Source organism: Oenanthe melanoleuca, chromosome 20 (assembly GCF_029582105.1).
Source record: "Oenanthe melanoleuca isolate GR-GAL-2019-014 chromosome 20, OMel1.0, whole genome shotgun sequence".
Lineage (NCBI taxonomy): Eukaryota > Metazoa > Chordata > Aves > Passeriformes > Muscicapidae > Oenanthe > Oenanthe melanoleuca.
In genome coordinates this window covers 1,529,408-1,546,488 of record NC_079353.1, presented here as the reverse complement: position 1 = coordinate 1,546,488, position 17,081 = coordinate 1,529,408, and positions in this window count along the sequence as shown.

The following is a 17,081-nucleotide window of genomic DNA, read 5'->3' as shown; positions in this document are numbered from 1 at the left end:
GCACAGATCAGACAATTCTGTGGGCATCAGACTGAAATCTGGAGGGGGCTCCTGTGGGGGGCAGATAATGGAGCAAGAGGGAGCACATGGCAATAAGAAATGCAGAGATAATGGGAATTTCTAGGAACAAATCTGGAAACAGCAGAAGGCTGAGTGGAGAGAGCTCTCTGGTGTCATGAGGGATAAAATTCCTTTTCCTGGGTGTGCACCAGGATGAGGAACTCTGTTCCCAAGGCAGAAATGGAGTTTGCTTTCTGCAGGAGGGTGGTGAAGGTGCAAGGTGAAGGTGCTGCCCATCCCCACCTCCATAAAAAGGAGCAGGACCCTGGGCTGAGGCTGGGAGCTGAGGGCAGGGACTGATGAACAAAAGCAGCTAATTGCATTCCCAGTGTGCTCCTGCTGCAGAGATGAGCTGTGCCAGGGAATGCTGAGGACAGGACAGGACAGCACTCAGCATCCCACCTGCAGCTGGGTCTGCAAACCTGGGGCTGGGACAGATGGGTGCAAACCCTGCAGAGCCAAATCCATGACATATTGCCCTGGTTCCCTCTGAGCAGCTCAATCCAGCCTGTGGAAGGTTCTCTGCAGCCTGGGGCTGGGACAGGATGGATACAAACCCTTCAGAACCAAATCCATGAGTTATTGCCCTGGTTCCCTCTGAGCAGCTGAATCCAGCCCATGGAAGGTTCTCTGCAGCCTGGGGCTGGGACAGATGGGTGCAAACCCTTCAGAACCAAATCCATGAGATATTGCCCTGGTTCCCTCTGCACAGCCTGTGGAAGGTTCTTCTCTGCAGCCTGGGGCTGGGACAGGATGGATACAAACCCTTCAGAACCAAATCCATGAGTTATTGCCCTGGTTCCCTCTGCACAGCCCTTGGAAGGTTCTTCTCTGCAGCCTGGAGCTGCTCCTGCTCAGGATTGCTTCCTGAGACAGGATTTCCAAATTTCCCACCAGGCGTCAGCAGCTCTTGAAGCCGTGCTGTCTATTTTGAGTTTTATTTAGATTAACAAATTCCACACCCTCGCATACAAAAGCAGAATAGAGTGAAAACACAAGCTGCCCTAACAGAGCAATATCCAACAAACATTATGCTACTCAGAAATATTTGCTGTACAATCCTCCCCACAAAAGGGACTTGTTCAGCCAAAAGATGTCAGATAGCATCTTGCTAAAAGCAATGGTGCCAGTGGAGCTTGCTTCCAAGTTCATGCAGCTGATTTTTTTTTTTTTTTTTTTTTTCTTTCTTCCCCCTCTGCTTCATGCTAAGAAAATCAGCCATTCATTTCTCTGGGTGTCTGAACCTGGAGAAGTGAGATGGATGGACATTGCAAGGGCTGGGAAAAGGGCTCTGAGTGGGACAGGAATGTGCAGCAGAACCTGAGAGATTTTCTGTCCCACAGGTTGCTTCCAACCACATGTTGCTGCATTTGTCATTTTTACCCTTTGGACCTCCAGGAGATAACAGAATTTGAGAATAGACCCTGTGGCAGTGGTTTATTTCTGTGAAATCCAGTAAATTTACATACTGAAATCCCAACTCTTTTTGTGTGGCCTGTGAGGAGATGCTCAATATATTCAGACAGAGACACTTTTCTCTGTTTTGCAGAAGTTGTTTTGTGTAGTCAGAAATGTGATTTGTGTGGATTGATTTTATTTTGCATTAAAATTTGGGGATGAGGGGAGAGAAAAGGAAGAAAGGAAGGACTTGGGTGCTTTTTGAATGCCTTTAGATCAATTGTTCTTTGAATGCTTAGCTATTACTAATGGGGGAAGAGTAACCCCTCCATGAACTGCCTGAATCAGAAGTCAGTGCTATTTCTTCGATTTATAGAGAAATGTTTGTGTAAGAGGCTGCCTTGGAGCTTTTGAAGTGGGCAGGACACAGAGGCTAAAGTAAAGCTGAGCATTTAAGTCCATTTATCCAAATAGTCATCATTCCCATCTGGAGACAGATGAAATAACAAATATTGAACCAGGAAACATCCACACCATTTTATTAAAGGAAAGATTTTTTTATTTCTTTTTTAAGTACTGATCTTTCAGCTCCTGCCAACTTGTTTAATAATTAAAGCCCAGGCCCATGGATCTGCTGACCCTGGCAGGCTTCTGCAGAGGTGTTTCTTGATCAGAAATGTGATTTTGGATGGTATTCCTCTGTCTCCTGTCTTAGATTCTCAAGCAATGTAGCAGAATTTGCACTGAGATTGTTTCTTTCCAAGGATTTTTGGGTTAAGATGTGATTTAGGAGTGCTGTCCTTCGAGGAACAAGAACTCTGGAGCTGCAGCATCACTGATTTCCTTGGTGCTGAAGTGGGGGAAGCAGCCAAACGAATTCTTCCTGTTATTGAGAGAGGATCTCATGCCAAGCCCAGTGTGCTTTTCAGGAGTATCTGAGGAATTCCTCCCCAGCCCTGTGGTGGAGATGAGGGATGGCTGAGTGGGTTTGCAGGGAGGCTCAGAGCATCCCCCTCCCACACAGCCAGAGCAGGGCTCCAGCTCCTGGCTGCTCCTGGGGGCAGTGAGCCCCAAACCTGCCACCCACCAGTGCCCCAGGGTGTGGGGTGTCAGCCCAGGGGGCTCTCCCTGTGGCATTTTGGGGTGCAGCCCCATGTGGAGCCTGCTGTGCAGTTTCCTGGCAGCCAAGCTGCAGGGATTGGGTGGTGGAGCTGGTGTGGGATATTAATCTGGTGTAAATCCTCTCAGGTTTAGAAATAACCACGTTCCCAAGCTGCAGCTCCAGCCTAGCAACACTTTGCTCCTCGTGTGGGGTTCCTGCAGGAACACCAAAAATTCAGATTGGCTTGTTGGAAGTGCTGCAACTTCTCTGGGAATCACTGAATGGGTGAATCACCCTCCTCTGGGTTGGAGGGGACCTTAAATATAAACTATTCCAGCAGGGACACCTCCCTCTGTCCCATTGCTCCAGCCCCAGTGTCCAGCCTGGTTTTGGGCACTGCCAGGGATCCAGGGGCAGCCACCACCCTCCCAGGGAGGGATTTCTGTCCAAACCAAGAGCTGGGTGTCTCTGAGCATTTCCACCTCAGTTCTTTGACCTTTTGTCACTATGGATTTCCAGTGAGTTTAACATTTGATCCTCTCTCCCTTCTTCCTCCTCCCAGCTCCCATCAGCAGATCCCATCCTGGATTCAGTGGCTCTGGTTTGAGCCAAGGTGACTTTTTCCTGATTTTAAAGCCCCTGTTCCAGGGGAATGTGTTCCCAGAGCATTGTGTCAGTAGCCCCGGGGCTGGCACAGGGATTTCCAGCAGCTTTTATTGGTGCTGCTGCTGGGGGATTGTTTCAAATGAACTCCCAGCTCCCCAAAGCACAGCATGAAGTTATTTTTTATTTAGTAAACAAAAGGGTGAGCAATTCCTGCAGCCAGCAGAACTGGAGGCTTTGCTGTTCCAGAGCCTGAGCAGAGCTCTGACTCCCAAACCTGAGTGCTCCAAGTCTCCTTCCCTCCCTGCTCTGGAGCCAAACCCTCCCCAAAAATTGGGCAGGAGCATGGGATGGATGTGGCTGCCTGAAAGTGTCTCCTTGTCCTTGGAAATAAAGTTATTTAATGCTGCCTTGGTTAAAAAAAAGTCCATGGGACAGTTTCTGGAGGTGGCTACTGCCATGAAACTTGGATTCATAATGAGAGAAGCAACTCCAAAGTTAATTAGTGCTTCAATCAAAAGATTTATTGTAGCTCATTATAGATCCTCAAGCTGTTTGTGGGATGCAGGGAGCAGATTTGGTTGGAATATAGCATTCCTTTCCTTGGCATTTTTGAAGCCATGAAGGATTTGGGATTTTTAAATATCAATGAGTATTTCTAGAAGGTTATGAAGTACTTTCAACTCAAGAGTTTTAATATCACTTTTTATGGGGTTCACTCTCAAAATATTTTGATTTTAATAAAGTTTTTTTTTTTGTTTGTTTGTTTTTAAGAGTAGGGAAGAATTCTTGCTGGAGGTAAGCTAGGAGGCCTTTTGGGTTGTGAGGACACCCAGGAGGGCTGGCAGGGGTGCAGAGCAGGTGTACAAATTTCCCTGGAACAGCAGCCCTTGCCTCAATGGATATCAGAGAAATCAATTGATAACAGTTGATATCAGAGAAATCAATTGATAACAGTTGATATCAGAGAAATCAATTGATAACAGTTGATATCAGAGAGGATATCAGCTGCCAAAGGCAGAGGAAAGATCCAAAGCAAAGGGAGCAGAAGGGAGCTGATTAATCTTGTGCCACCTCAAAACCTCAGATTAGCAGTTTCTCTTCTCCAACACATTTATAATCCACACCCTGTGTATTTCAGTTGCAGGAAACTTGGATTTTCTAAATGCCACCTCCAGGCAGGCTCCCTTGCTGATGTCCCTTTAAAACCAACTGTAATTCACCCCACTGTTTGTCACTGTTTAATTTCCTCTGACACCCCCATTAGTTACACCTGCTCACATCTGTTCTGAATTTATCCCTCTCAATGTAATTTATTATTTCTTTCAATGCAGAAAAATCCCAACCAGGAGCTGCTCAGGTAATAAGTCCCATCCTCTGGCCTGCCTGTAGCCCAGGATTTGTTGATGTTCCCATTTTATATTCTGGGATGCAGGTGGAGGAGAAAGGACTTTAATACCCTGACAACCTCAAAAATCAGTGCAGGGAGGTTAAGGCCAGGGTGAGATGGGTTCCTGGAGAGGCTGGATGATTTCCTGAAGGGGATGGCAATAATTATTCCATTGAACTCGTGCAAACTGAAAAAACCTTCAGGAAAAAAGATTTACAATGCTCCATAAGTCCATGGGAGGCAGCTGGGGAATCCTCAGGGGTGGGAAACTGGTGTGGAAGGCACGTTTGGGTGGGCAAGGAAGGAGGAGCAGCAGCAGAACAACTGGGATGTGCCCCAGGAAGAAAATGAATGTGTTGGGTTTCCCCAAGAGATGACAGAAATCTGGAATTCTGGGGTGGAATTTTGTAAAAAACAGCTGAAGGAGCAAAACCCTTGTGGGTGTAAATCTCCCATGGGTGGGGGAGAGGGCTCTGGGCTGCTCTGGGATTGTGAAAGCTCAGGAGCAGATTTATGGGATCTGTAGGATGAGAGCTTTGGGGACTGTGTGTTAGCTGTGCAGAACAGCTGCATCCCTGCACAGCACCTGGTGGCTGTGGTGCCTCACATCCCTTCAGCCACCCAAATTTAGGGTCAATTTTAGGGAGCCTGAGCTCAGCACGTGCAAGGTCCCCAGCTTGCTCAGGAATTTCTGGAGCTACAGGTTTGACCTTAAACTGTGCAGTGGGAGAGGAAAAGCTGAGCCCCACTGCAGGAAGGGTTTCTGCAGCACCTGCACGTCCTGTGAGGTGTGGGTGACACTGGGGGCTCTGGGCTGTTCATTCTGTGGCAAGGGGAGGCTCCCTGCTCCTGAAACTGCCTCAGAGAATAATCTGGAACGTTATGAAAACACTGAATTCATCTGTTCATGAATAGTGTGGGTATTTTTGCTTTTGTGCCATTCCCATCCACAGCAATATTTTTTGTATTAAATACTATGAATCCACTTCACCTGTCAGCACTATTCAAAACACAAAATGCTGCATGAATAGGAAGGATGTTCTGGGATCTCTCAGATGATTACTGTTGCTAGGAAAACCACTTCCTGATATCTTTGTGCTCAGTGTCTGTGTCTCTCTTTGTGTACAGCCTTCAGTGACAGGCAAATTCCTATCAAGGCACAGGGAAGGAACAGGAAAAGTTTAGAAATGCTTAAAGAACAGAGTGAAAAGGAGGATGTCATTGCAGATAATGGCTCAGAGTTATGATTTCTTCCCTAGGTGGGATTATTGGTATTGAAGTGCTTGTGCTGTGCCTGGGAATCTGATGCTGCATTAAAGCTGGGAATGGATTTTGGAGCTCCAGAATGAGTGTAGTGTGGTTGGTATTGCAGCAGCAAAGAGGCTTTGGCAGAGGGGACACTCCTGCTGGCTGCTCAGCCCTGCTGCTCTCTTGGGGGTGCTTTTGGGTTGGATTTTAAGCAGATCTGAGTTAAATGTTTCTATCTGCCACAGGCCTGGCCTGTGCTTTTTTGGGATGCACAGGAATCAGTGTTTTATCTGCTGTGACATCATGTGGCAAATGAGATAATATACAGAACTAAATTCTGGAAGCTGTGGTGTGACCAGAACCCCAGATTTAAGTTCTGAAGGTTCTTTTCTCATGGCAGTTTGAGGTTCACCCTCTAAACTGTGCTCCCATCACATGGATCCTCAATTAATGGGCTGGTATTTCACTCAAAGAAGAATAGAACTAGAGCAGAAATCTGCTCTCCTTGGAGGAGAAACATCAGCTCTCCAGGTCTCTCTGGTGTTGCTGGTGCTGACCCTCACACTGGGGAGGGTGTGCCACACTCCTTCTGCTGGACTGTGGGACTTGGCAGGGTAAAAGTGAATTTCCTGAGTTAAAACCAGGAGTTAGGCTGGTTTTGAAGCAGTTTGGCATGGATATAGTGAAGATGGTCTATAATAAAATGCAGTATTTTATTTAATTCAAATTCTTTTGCCCAAATGTGGTGCCCCCATCCTGGGGACACAACCAGAGGAAGGATCCCTCCAGAGGGGTGGAAGGGCTGAGCTTTGCAGGTTCTCAGGGTCTCTGAGGCTGGAAAACTCCAGGGTCATCCAGCCCAAGCTGTGCCCACCTTGGCACTGAGTGCCACACCAGGAATTCCTTGGGGACACCTCGGGGATGGGGACTCCAGTTTGGCTCCAGTTTGAGGAGTGTGAGTTCTCCCAGCCCCAGCTGAGGATTTGGAGGTTTCATCCCAATTTCCTGGCTGTGGGAGCTGCCCAGGGGCTGGGGCTGAGCCCCCTCTGGGTGAGCTGGGCTGATTTCTGAGCTGGTTTTGCTTCCAGACCTGCTCAATCCCCAGCCCAGGAGGTGCAGCTGAGCAGGAGCTCTGGCTCCTGGTGCAGAGATGAGTTTTTGTTTTTCATCTCCTGCTCCTGGCTGGGCTCCTCTGCCTGTGCCATTCCTGCCCCAAGGAGAACAATGGCTCCCACTGGATGCTTTGTCCTATTTTTTCACTCTCTAGCTGCAACATCCTTTTAATAAAGCAGCTCCCAGCCAAGAACAGTCTTTCCCCAACACATTCTAATTCTTTAAAATAGCAGAAAATGTATTCTGTCCTCCTGGGTCCTTAAGTCCACGTTTTAAAATTCGAAGGGAGTAGCAGAGGATCCTCTGCTGTGGCACAGCCAAAAAGGGAAGATACTATGTTTTCCTAAAATAAGCTGGCTAAAGAGTTTTAATTATAATTAAAAAAAGAAAGCCCACCAAACCAGCAGTTTTTAAGGGGAGAAGTTTATGGACAATGACTCTGGCTAAAATAAAGAGTTCCTGACTTCCCACATCAGTGTTTCACTTTCCTTCTCCTTCCCTCTTATCATTATTTATATTTATTTGCTTTACAGTCTGGTGGGCTCAGAGGATAAATTCCTTTCTGTGCTTGGTGCTGTGGAAGGAGCATGTTAGAGCAGAGTGCTGGTTTATTTGTGGGGCAGGGCTGGCACCCAGGGGGCTGAAGGAGGAGCAGGGCAGTGGCCAGGCCTGGCTACCAGACCTTGGGTTTTTATGCCCTGGCTCAATAGGTCTGTGGGTTTTTTTGGTTTTTTTCTCTGCCTTCCTTTCCCTGCTGCTTCCTTTGTTCATCCTTTGTTCCATTTGTCCATTCTTCTTTGTCTTCTTCAGGGTGCCAGGAAAGAACTAAAACCCCATCAAATAATATAACTGCTTTCCCTGGGATGGCCTAATGAATATGTGATGAAATAATTTAAGTAGACATTTAGTCTCCTAGAATTTCACAGTCTGAATGACTAAATTCCTTCCCTTTTTTTCTTTTTTTTTTTTTTTTTCCCCTGTGTGCAGGAGTCCAAAACTTTTAAATCATTATGTGGTAAATTTACCCCCACCTACCTATTGCTTTTGCTCCCACTTTTCCTTTTTTGCTGCTAATGAGTCACGATATGTAATTACCTTCTGTCTTTGCTGCATTTAGGGAGCATGCCAGCAGAAGGATGGAAGAAAATAAAAAAAGGCTTTAAAAAAAGATGAGGAAACAAGCAAGCATCCAGGCCTGCCTTGGCTCCCACTCACCATTCCTGCTTTTGCCAAGTGTAATGAATATTGCTTTTTCTCTGTGGCACTCTGCAGCAGGATTAAGTAAACTTAATCTATATTATTACATTTTAATGGATGTCTGGGTTTTGGAGTGGTTCTTTTAGGGGGGGTGTCAAGCTTTCCTGGACACTTAGGAAGGTGGTGAAATACAAATTATTTGAGACCATTTGTCTTCAAAGCCATTATTCAGCCTTGCAAAGTTTTGCTGTGCAAAATTTCCTCTGTGGAGGAACGTGGGAAGGGCTGGACCTGGGATGCTTTTGTTGTGGCTCTTCTGCAAGTGCTGATTTCACTCCTGGAAAAACTTCTCTTGGACCCCTAAAGCTCACCCCAAATTGGGGCAGTTCCCATCAAAGCCTTGGAAGTGTCCTGGTTTTAAAGTGCTTTTGCTGTCCTGGAGAGAGAGAGAGGTTCAGGGCTGCTTGTTAGGAGCTGGAGCCAGAAGTTCATTGTCACTTCAGGAATTTGTTTTTAAGGATTGTCTCTTCTCACTGATGTGGGGAAGAATGTAAAAAGCCCAGCTCTCCCAGCCACTAAATAATAAATGACTGAATAGCAGAAATTCAATAGGGCTTTTTCTGTGAATAGGATGGCAAAGAAAATAACCATTTCTTTGGGATGGCTCATCCATTCATGGAGAGCTACTTTTGGAAAATAAATATCTTGCCACCTGCAACTCTGCTCCTAAAGCTGTTGTGTAATTTCCAGTGTTTTCTGATGCCTTCTGAAATCAGGTTTAAGATGACTGTTCTTTAAAGTCAACAAAAGGAAAGGAAAGAAAAAGACCTTACATCAAAGATATCAGCATTTCTCCTCTCTCTGCATGCTTCCCCTGAATGTGGAGTTGGCAAACTCTCAAATCACTTTATCATGTTTGAACTTGGAAAAATGTATGATAATACCAGCTGAGCTAATATTTAAAGAGCTCTTCACTTCAGAATTTTATTGTCTCTCTCTCTGTTCTCCCAAAGTCTCCTGGCAGGCGTGGTGGGCAGGGAGCACCCAGGCTGGAACAGCCCCCTCAGGGGTTTTGGGCATAAATTTGTTGCCCAAACCCCAATTCTGCCCGGGTGCTGGTTCTGCAGGAATTTTGGGGGAGCCTCTGGTGCTTGGGCATCAATGGGCACAGCCAGCCCTGGGGGGCTCGGGGTGGGAAGGTCCCTTTGCAAGGTCACATTATGCACTGAGGGCTTTATCTGTGGGATTTCCCGCGGTGTTTTGGGGTCTCAGTGTGTCCTGGGGGATTTCTGCCCTGGCAGGCTGGTGGGAAGGTGGGAGGTGCACTTGGGTGTGCAGCAGGAGAGGGGTTGGCACAGCTGTGACATTTTGGGCTCTTGTTTGTGGCTTCCTCAGTGCCCTTTGTGTGAGCTGAATTGAGAACAGGAAGAAAAGGTGGGAAAGAATAATTCTGAGGATCTTGGGGGTCCTTAGACATTTAGGGGCTGCTTTGAAATGCTCTGAGGCTCTGTGGGCACCAAGGCTTGGCTGTGTTGGACTTTCCCCCTTTTTGCCACCACCCCAGACAATCAAATCAGGCTCTGGCAGGAGATCTCAGAGGCATTTCTCCAAATGTTTAAAGGTTAATACATCCTCCCAGTCAAGTGGGCTGCAGAGATAAGGAGGATCTGGGACCCTGGGCAGGGCTGGGACTGCCCCCAGGTGAGGGCTGGGATTTGGGATCCTGGACTGGAACTCCTGGCTGTGTCTGGGGGTGGGTGAGGGCTGGGATTTGGGATACAGGACTGGAATTCCTGGCTGTGTTTGGTAGGTGAGGGCTGGGATTTGGGATCCTGGACTGGAATTCCTGGCTGTGTTTGGTGGGTGAGGGCTGGGATTTGGGATACAGGACTGGAATTCCTGGCTGTGTTTGGTAGGTGAGGGCTGGGATTTGGGATACAGGACTGGAATTCCTGGCTGTGTTTGGGGTGGGTGAGGGCTGGGGTTTGGGATACAGGACTGGAACTCCTGGCTGTGTTTGGGGGTAGGTGAGGGCTGGGATTTGGGATCCTGGACTGGAATTCCTGGCTGTGTCTGGGGGTGGGTGAGGGCTGGGATTTGGGTCCTGGACTGGAACTCCTGGCTGTGTTTAGGGGTGGGTGAGGGCTGGGATTTGAGATACAGGACTGGAATTCCTGGCTGTGTTTGGGGTGGGTGAGGGCTGGGATTTGGGATACAGGACTGGAATTCCTGGCTGTGTTTGGCAGGTGAGGGCTGGGATTTGGGATACAGGACTGGAATTCCTGGCTGTGTTTGGGGTGGGTGAGGGCTGGGATTTGGGATACAGGACTGGAACTCCTGGCTGTGTTTAGGGGTGGGTGAGGGCTGGGATTTGAGATACAGGACTGGAATTCCTGGCTGTGTTTGGGGTGGGTGAGGGCTGGGATTTGGGATACAGGACTGGAACTCCGGCTGTGTTTAGGGGTAGGTGAGGGCTGGGATTTGGGATACAGGACTGGAATTCCTGGCTGTGTTTGGGGGTGGGTGAGGGCTGGGATTTGGGATACAGGACTGGAACTCCTGGCTGTGTTTGGGGGTGGGTGAGGGCTGGGATTTGGGATACAGGACTGGAATTCCTGGCTGTGTCTGGGGTGGGTGAGGCTCTCCTTGCAGCTCAGTGCTTCAATCCCAGCTGGGGCAGTGAGGCTGTGGAGCCCTGAGTGTCTCATTTCCTTGCCATGCCATCCCTCCTGCAGCCCAGGAGGCTCCAGTGTTTGTCATCTAGGAGTGTCATCCCATTACATTGCATATTGCAGTGTAATGATGTGAAATGATTAAATGACAAAACGCCAGCTCCCTGCCAAAAACCTTAAGCAGCACACTTTTATTTGTGGGTGGGAAGGCTGTTATTAATTCCTGCATGGCTTTGCCAGATGAAATAACACAGGCAGGCTGAGAGGGGAGGTGGGTTTGATCCTGCTTCTGATTTGCAGTGGGCTGTGGGGGTGCTGTCCACCTTGAGGACATCCCCATGCCACTGGCACATCCCAAAAGCAGAGCTGGCACCTGGGGAGGGATTATTCAGCTTTAAGGAAGGCTGTGTTAAGCACTGTAAGCTGTGATGCTCAAAATTGTTTCTTGATATTAGCATTCAAAAATGCTCCTTGCTAGATTAGAGATAATCTAAATCTGAAAATTAAATAATTTCTGAATTTGGGAAAAGCTGGTGGGGCAGGAGTCTGGAATGACGAAACAAAATTTGGTGGAGAATAAAAACATAAAAACATAAAGTCCCTGTCACTCCCTGATGAGGATGGGAGGCTGAAGTTCCAACCTTTTGTTAATTGGACTGGGCTGGACAGGTCAGCCAAAGGGTCAAAGTGAAATGGTTTGGGGGTTTAAAAAATATATAAAAATAAAAGTTGGTGGTTGCATGAAAAAGAGGAATTCATGTAAGGACAAAATTCTTCCAGTAAATCTCTAGAGAAAAATAATAGATATGATTGGGTGTAACAGAACTTGAAACAGTAAAGGTGGGACTACAGCTGTTGTGTTTTGGATTTTCTTTTTTCCTTTTTTTTTTAGCTTTAATTTCTGGCAGATCCCAAGACCCCTTCTAGGTTGTTTTCTAATGCAATAATAACTAAATGTGAAATATCCACGAGTCTGTCTGAAAGCTTTATGGGGGAACCCTTTGGTTGTCTCTGGGTAAATGACTCTGATATCCCTCCAGGTTTAGCTCCAAGCTAAAATCAGTGGGTGAGCAAAAAAAAAAAAAAAAAATCAGGATGGAGGGAAGACTGGTGGAGGAATAAAGCAGGAAAGCAGCAGGAATTCTGTGCCTGAGGGATGAGCCTGGGCCAAGGGCAGCTCCTCCTGAGCCTTTCTGTGTTTTCTGAGCCAGCACATCCTGGATGGAGCTTTCCTTCCTTCAGAGAAGGTGATGCAGGCTCTTGGAAATGAGAACTTAATAAACACAAAGCGTTTCTGGCTGGTTCTGCCCTCAAATCTTGATTGTCTGTGTTATTTTGCTTTGTTAATGTAATTTGTGCTCCAAGTAAAAGGGGGGAAAACACAGGCAAATAGTTTTTATTTATATTTTATTAGATTTCCTTGACACATTGGAAGCCACTTGTCTGTTATTAAAAGTGAGATAACAGAAACAATCCCCAAACAATAATAACTGCAAGGTTTATAAACAATAGCAGCGTGTTTGCCAAGGTGGCCAGGAACTGTTTGGACCTGTCTTTTTAGCTTTTGGGGTTTTTTTTTTTTTTTTTTTAACAAGAAGAAAAAGCCCAAGTTTGTACTTTGAAGACTTTGGCAGAAATACAGCCAGCCCAATTTTAGTGTGATGGGGCTCATAAATGGACAAGTCCTCAACTCCTAAACCTGTCAGGAGCTCTTGCTGTGCACAGGGCTTGTCCAAAATGCTGGGGAGGCATCCCATGGCGAGCACAGGGCTTTATTCTGGGTTTAAATCCCCAGCAGATGGATCACAGCCCGTGGTGGGCTGGAGTTCTCACAGCCCCTCCTTGGTTTTATGCACAAGAACACGAGGAAAGCCATTGATGTTGTGGGTTGGTGTAAAAAACAAGCACAGTTGGATTTTACAGCAAGGTTTAAATTTGGTGTGGAGTCCTTTCTCCCTTTTCTTTCAAACTTTCTCTGAGTTGTGTTCAGTCCTAAATCCTGACCTTGCCCAAATGATTCCAAACCACTCAGTCTCCAAAACCCAAATATTCACATCCATAAATTTATATTGCAAAGGATCTGAGAGGAGAGGTGGGGAGAGGATCTGCAAGGACCTGGGGGAAGGGCTGGGTGGGATCCCACTGGGATCAATCACACAGGAATAGAAAATGTTCAATAACTTAAAGAATCAAGGGATGGAGGATGAGACAGAACCATTAAGGAGGAATTTTTTTTTTGCCTTTTTTTGGTAGAAATGAGCAACACTGACTTTGAGGAAATTTTGGGCTTCCATAACTGTGCCCAAGCTGGGCACCAGGAGCACTGAGAAGTAAATAAATGGCTTTTCCAGATTCAGCCTTGCTTTCCCTCCCAGGCTGGCACATCCTGGGGGCTGTGTCACTGAAAAAACCCCTAAAAAAATGCAAAGATCAGCCTGGTCCTGCAGCCCTGTGTGCTGGGAATTAAAAAAGCCAAGTGATAGAGCACAAATCTGTCCCCATCAGCCCAGCAAAAAGGGTGTTTAATTCTAAACAATCCAGCAATATTTGCAATCATTTATAGTTTAATTAAATTATTGCCATTCAGCTGATTTCTCAAAGCAAAAAATAATAAAAAAAAAAAAGTGTTCTATTCCAACACTCTCGATTCTTGTTTTCTTGGCTTTTTAATTTTCCCAGTGTTTTTTTGTTTGTTTGGGGTTTTTTTGTGACAATCTTTAAAGAAAAAGTGTTTAAAAAGAGGATTTGGTAGCAGCCTAGTTAATTAAGTGCATTAGCTATGCTTTGGGAAAGGGTGGCTGATGTAATGCTGCTTTGCATACTCAATTTTGTCTGTAAAATAACTGCAAAATTCTTTTTACCTGGAGCTTTTGGGCAATCCCTCACTTGCTTAGGATAGAGACAACCCTCAGCAGTGTGTGCTGCTGCTACTTAATGCCATTAATAGGGAAAAATGAGTTTTATCAGGGGATTTTCTGGCCCTGATTTCTCTGGATCCAGTAGGGAAATATTTTTCCAGAAGGGGTGATGTCCCTGCTTCTCTTCTGTGCAAATCTGGAGTTGCAATTCAATTATTTCTATCAAAGATCTCTGCTCAGGAGGAACTTTGAGCTGAAGTTTGGGTCAGTTTGGGCTGCTGGGAGTTCTCTCCTGGCTCCTTTTACTATTCCTTAATTCTTAGTGTACCTTAGGAAAAACCAACACATGGGAGGAAGTTCAGAGAAGTGTTAAAAAATCAGGAGCTTTTTGTGGCAATACCTTTGTGTGTATATATAGCCCTACCAGGGTGATCCATCTTTTAAAAACATCCATTTTTAGGGGGATCTGAGAGCTTGCATCCCTAAAATCAATGCTCAGCTGGAAGTGTGTTTGACAATGCATTTCATGCCTCATTTCCTGCCAGTTGTGGGCTCCAGTAAACACAAAGAGCAAATTCCTTTTTTATTTTTTTTTTTTTTTCTTTATGGAAAAAGCCCCATAGTTTGTTCCCTCTAGGATACCAGTGGTTAAATAGATTTCTGTAAGGACATATTCTGTTCACACTATAATCTGTTGTGACACTAAATCTTAATCCTTCTTCAAATTTCCATTGTTTTTGTACGAAAAGATTATTTCTAAAATATTTTATATCTCACATTCATTTTCTTGGCTAAGAATTAATTGCATAAGCAGTGGGTATCTGACCACTATTAAGTCTTCTATCGTAACCCAAAATTAAGAATTTAATGTGGATTATTCATAACATCTATCCAGTTAATTCAAAGTAATTTTTCTTTGCACTGGGCAGAATTTACACTTTGTTGGAATGGGCTTTACCTCCTCAGGAGATGCTGGGAAGTCAACCTGGGCTGTCCTAAAAATTTTTGGGGAATTATCTGGAATATCCTCAGCTGGGATAGGAGGAGTCAGGGAATTATCTGGAATATCCTCAGATGGGATAGAGGAGTCAGGGAATTATCTGGAATATCCTCAGCTGGGATAGGAAGGAGTCAGGGAATTATCTGGAATATCCTCAGCTAAGAGGGAAGATGGATCAGAGGATCCTGGGCAGAGCCAGGGCTGGGTGGATCCTTAGGCTGGGTCTAAAGTCTGTCCTAGAGGAGTCATGGACTACTGAGAATCCCTCTCCATGTCCTTGAACCTTCAGCAAAGGGTGAATTTTATTCCCCCTCCTCATGCAAATTATTTCTCATGTACACATCCCCAAAGTGAGTAAGAATTTAGTTAACTGGCAGTGCAGGATTGGTTTCTGTGCTGTACCTCCAGCAGCCTTCAGCCTGTCCTTCCCTGGGACTTGGGAATTCTCTAACAAATCAGTTTGGGCTGTAAGGAAAGGCAGAACTCCCTTTGCAGAGAAAAATAACTGCACAGGACACAGAAATCTTTGCTTAAAGCACTATGCTGATTATTATTTTTTTTTAACATAAATGCAAGCTGGGCTAAAGCACCTAGCTAAGCAGAAAAGGAGTCAGGTATTTGTGAATAAAGGGCTGGAGCAAGGCAGTGCAAATGATGAGCAGTCCCTTTGTAGTGGCTGGCGCTTTAATTGAGCAGGATGATCCGGGAGCAGCCAGAATGAGGTGCTGCTATTTTGTTTTTTTCCTTTTTCCATTTGAAGTGCAGGTGAGCGCAGAGCATTCAGGAGATAATTGCTGGAGCACCGGGACACGGCACACAACACGGAGTTCGCTCTCACACACACAAAAGGGAAAAACTGCGCTGTCCTTTCGGCTCCTCCTGCCTCGCCAGCCGAATTTCTGCCCCTTCCCATCTTTCCTGGCTGTTCTTTACAAACAACACTTGCATTTATCAGCTCCAGCCCGGGTCACTGCAGCTCCCCAGTTGCCTTGTTGCACTTCCCTTTTACAACTCATTTAATTCCACATTTTTGGCTCTTCTGTGCCACCCTTCCCTTCAACAAAACCGCCTCTGTTTACTTTAAACGCCATAAAACTGTTTTCCCACTTTAAAAAATGATGTTGTGACTTTCCCAGGGTGGGGGGAAAAAAGAGATTTTGAAGAGCAGAAAGTCACCAGAGGTCACATCCAAGTGGGTAAATGTGGGCAGCACAACCCTGGTGGGGCAAAAAGCTGCCCCAAAATGTGTGCACAGGGAAAATATTTTATTTTTTTTTCTTTTCTCCTGAGGAGCATCAGTTATTCCCATTTCCCCTGCTCCTGAGCCTGCTTTGAATAGGGAGCTGTCATCATTCAGATTCCTTCAATGTTTTGTGTGAATCTAAAAGCAGCACCAAGATGTGGGATTTAAAACCCTTTCACTCACATTTTTTTTAGGATGCTGTAATAAAGAGTTGCTTCATAACATGTTCAAGGTCTATTAAATAAATGCACTGAAGAATTCCTGTTCCCTCTCAAATGGGCTTGTCAAGCTAATCTAATTTCAGTGTCTGCACATGGAAGGTGTGCTATTTTCTCCTTTCAGTGATTTCAAAAATTAATAATTAAAGTTTCCTATTTTTACTTAATAATCAGTGCAAATTACTGCACTTTTCTGCCTTTGTGTTTTATAATATTATGGTAATTATTGCTGTGTGTACCCGGATGCATAACGTGCTGAAAACATTTTTATCAAATCATTGGAAGGAATTGCTGAGCCAGTAGAACTCCAGTCTGGAGAGCTCCAGTCTCCTGAGAAATCCTGGTTTTGGTGGGGGTGCCATGCAGAATAATCCAGATATCTCTTTATTCTGCTGTGGGAAATGATTGTTTATGGCTGCAGGGAGTCTGAGCTTCCCAATTTCCAAAATTCCCTTCCTCCTCCTGTTTTTTAGAAGTGAGGGTTGAGTTCTCCATGAGGGCACCCAGCACCTCAGAAATCTCAGCAAATCCCAGATTTCTCCCTCCTCCAGGTGTGATAATCCAATTTGTCTGAGGCAGGAACCTTCCACGACATATTTTGATATTTTACTCACTCCCCTCTGAGGAAACAGAACATCCAAGCTGTTTTTCCCCTCTAGTGGGAGAACTCTCATGGATGGATGCTTTGCCCTCCCTCAGATTTGGGGGTTGGTGATAAATGTGTCTTTTCACTACAAATAAATTCTGCCTCTTTACAAAATTTCATGGTTCATTTCCTTAATTCCTGGGCAAGGTAGAGCAGTTACATAAGGCAGTGAGTGCTGAGGGTCAGAAAGGATTTACCAACAAAAACATTTTCTCTTCCTGTCCAAAACCTGGTGTGATTTGTGCTTTTATTTTATCCTTTACTTTGGGGTACAGAGCCACCCTTAATACAAGTGAACAATTCCCAACATTCAGGATTATTTAAAATTTTTAT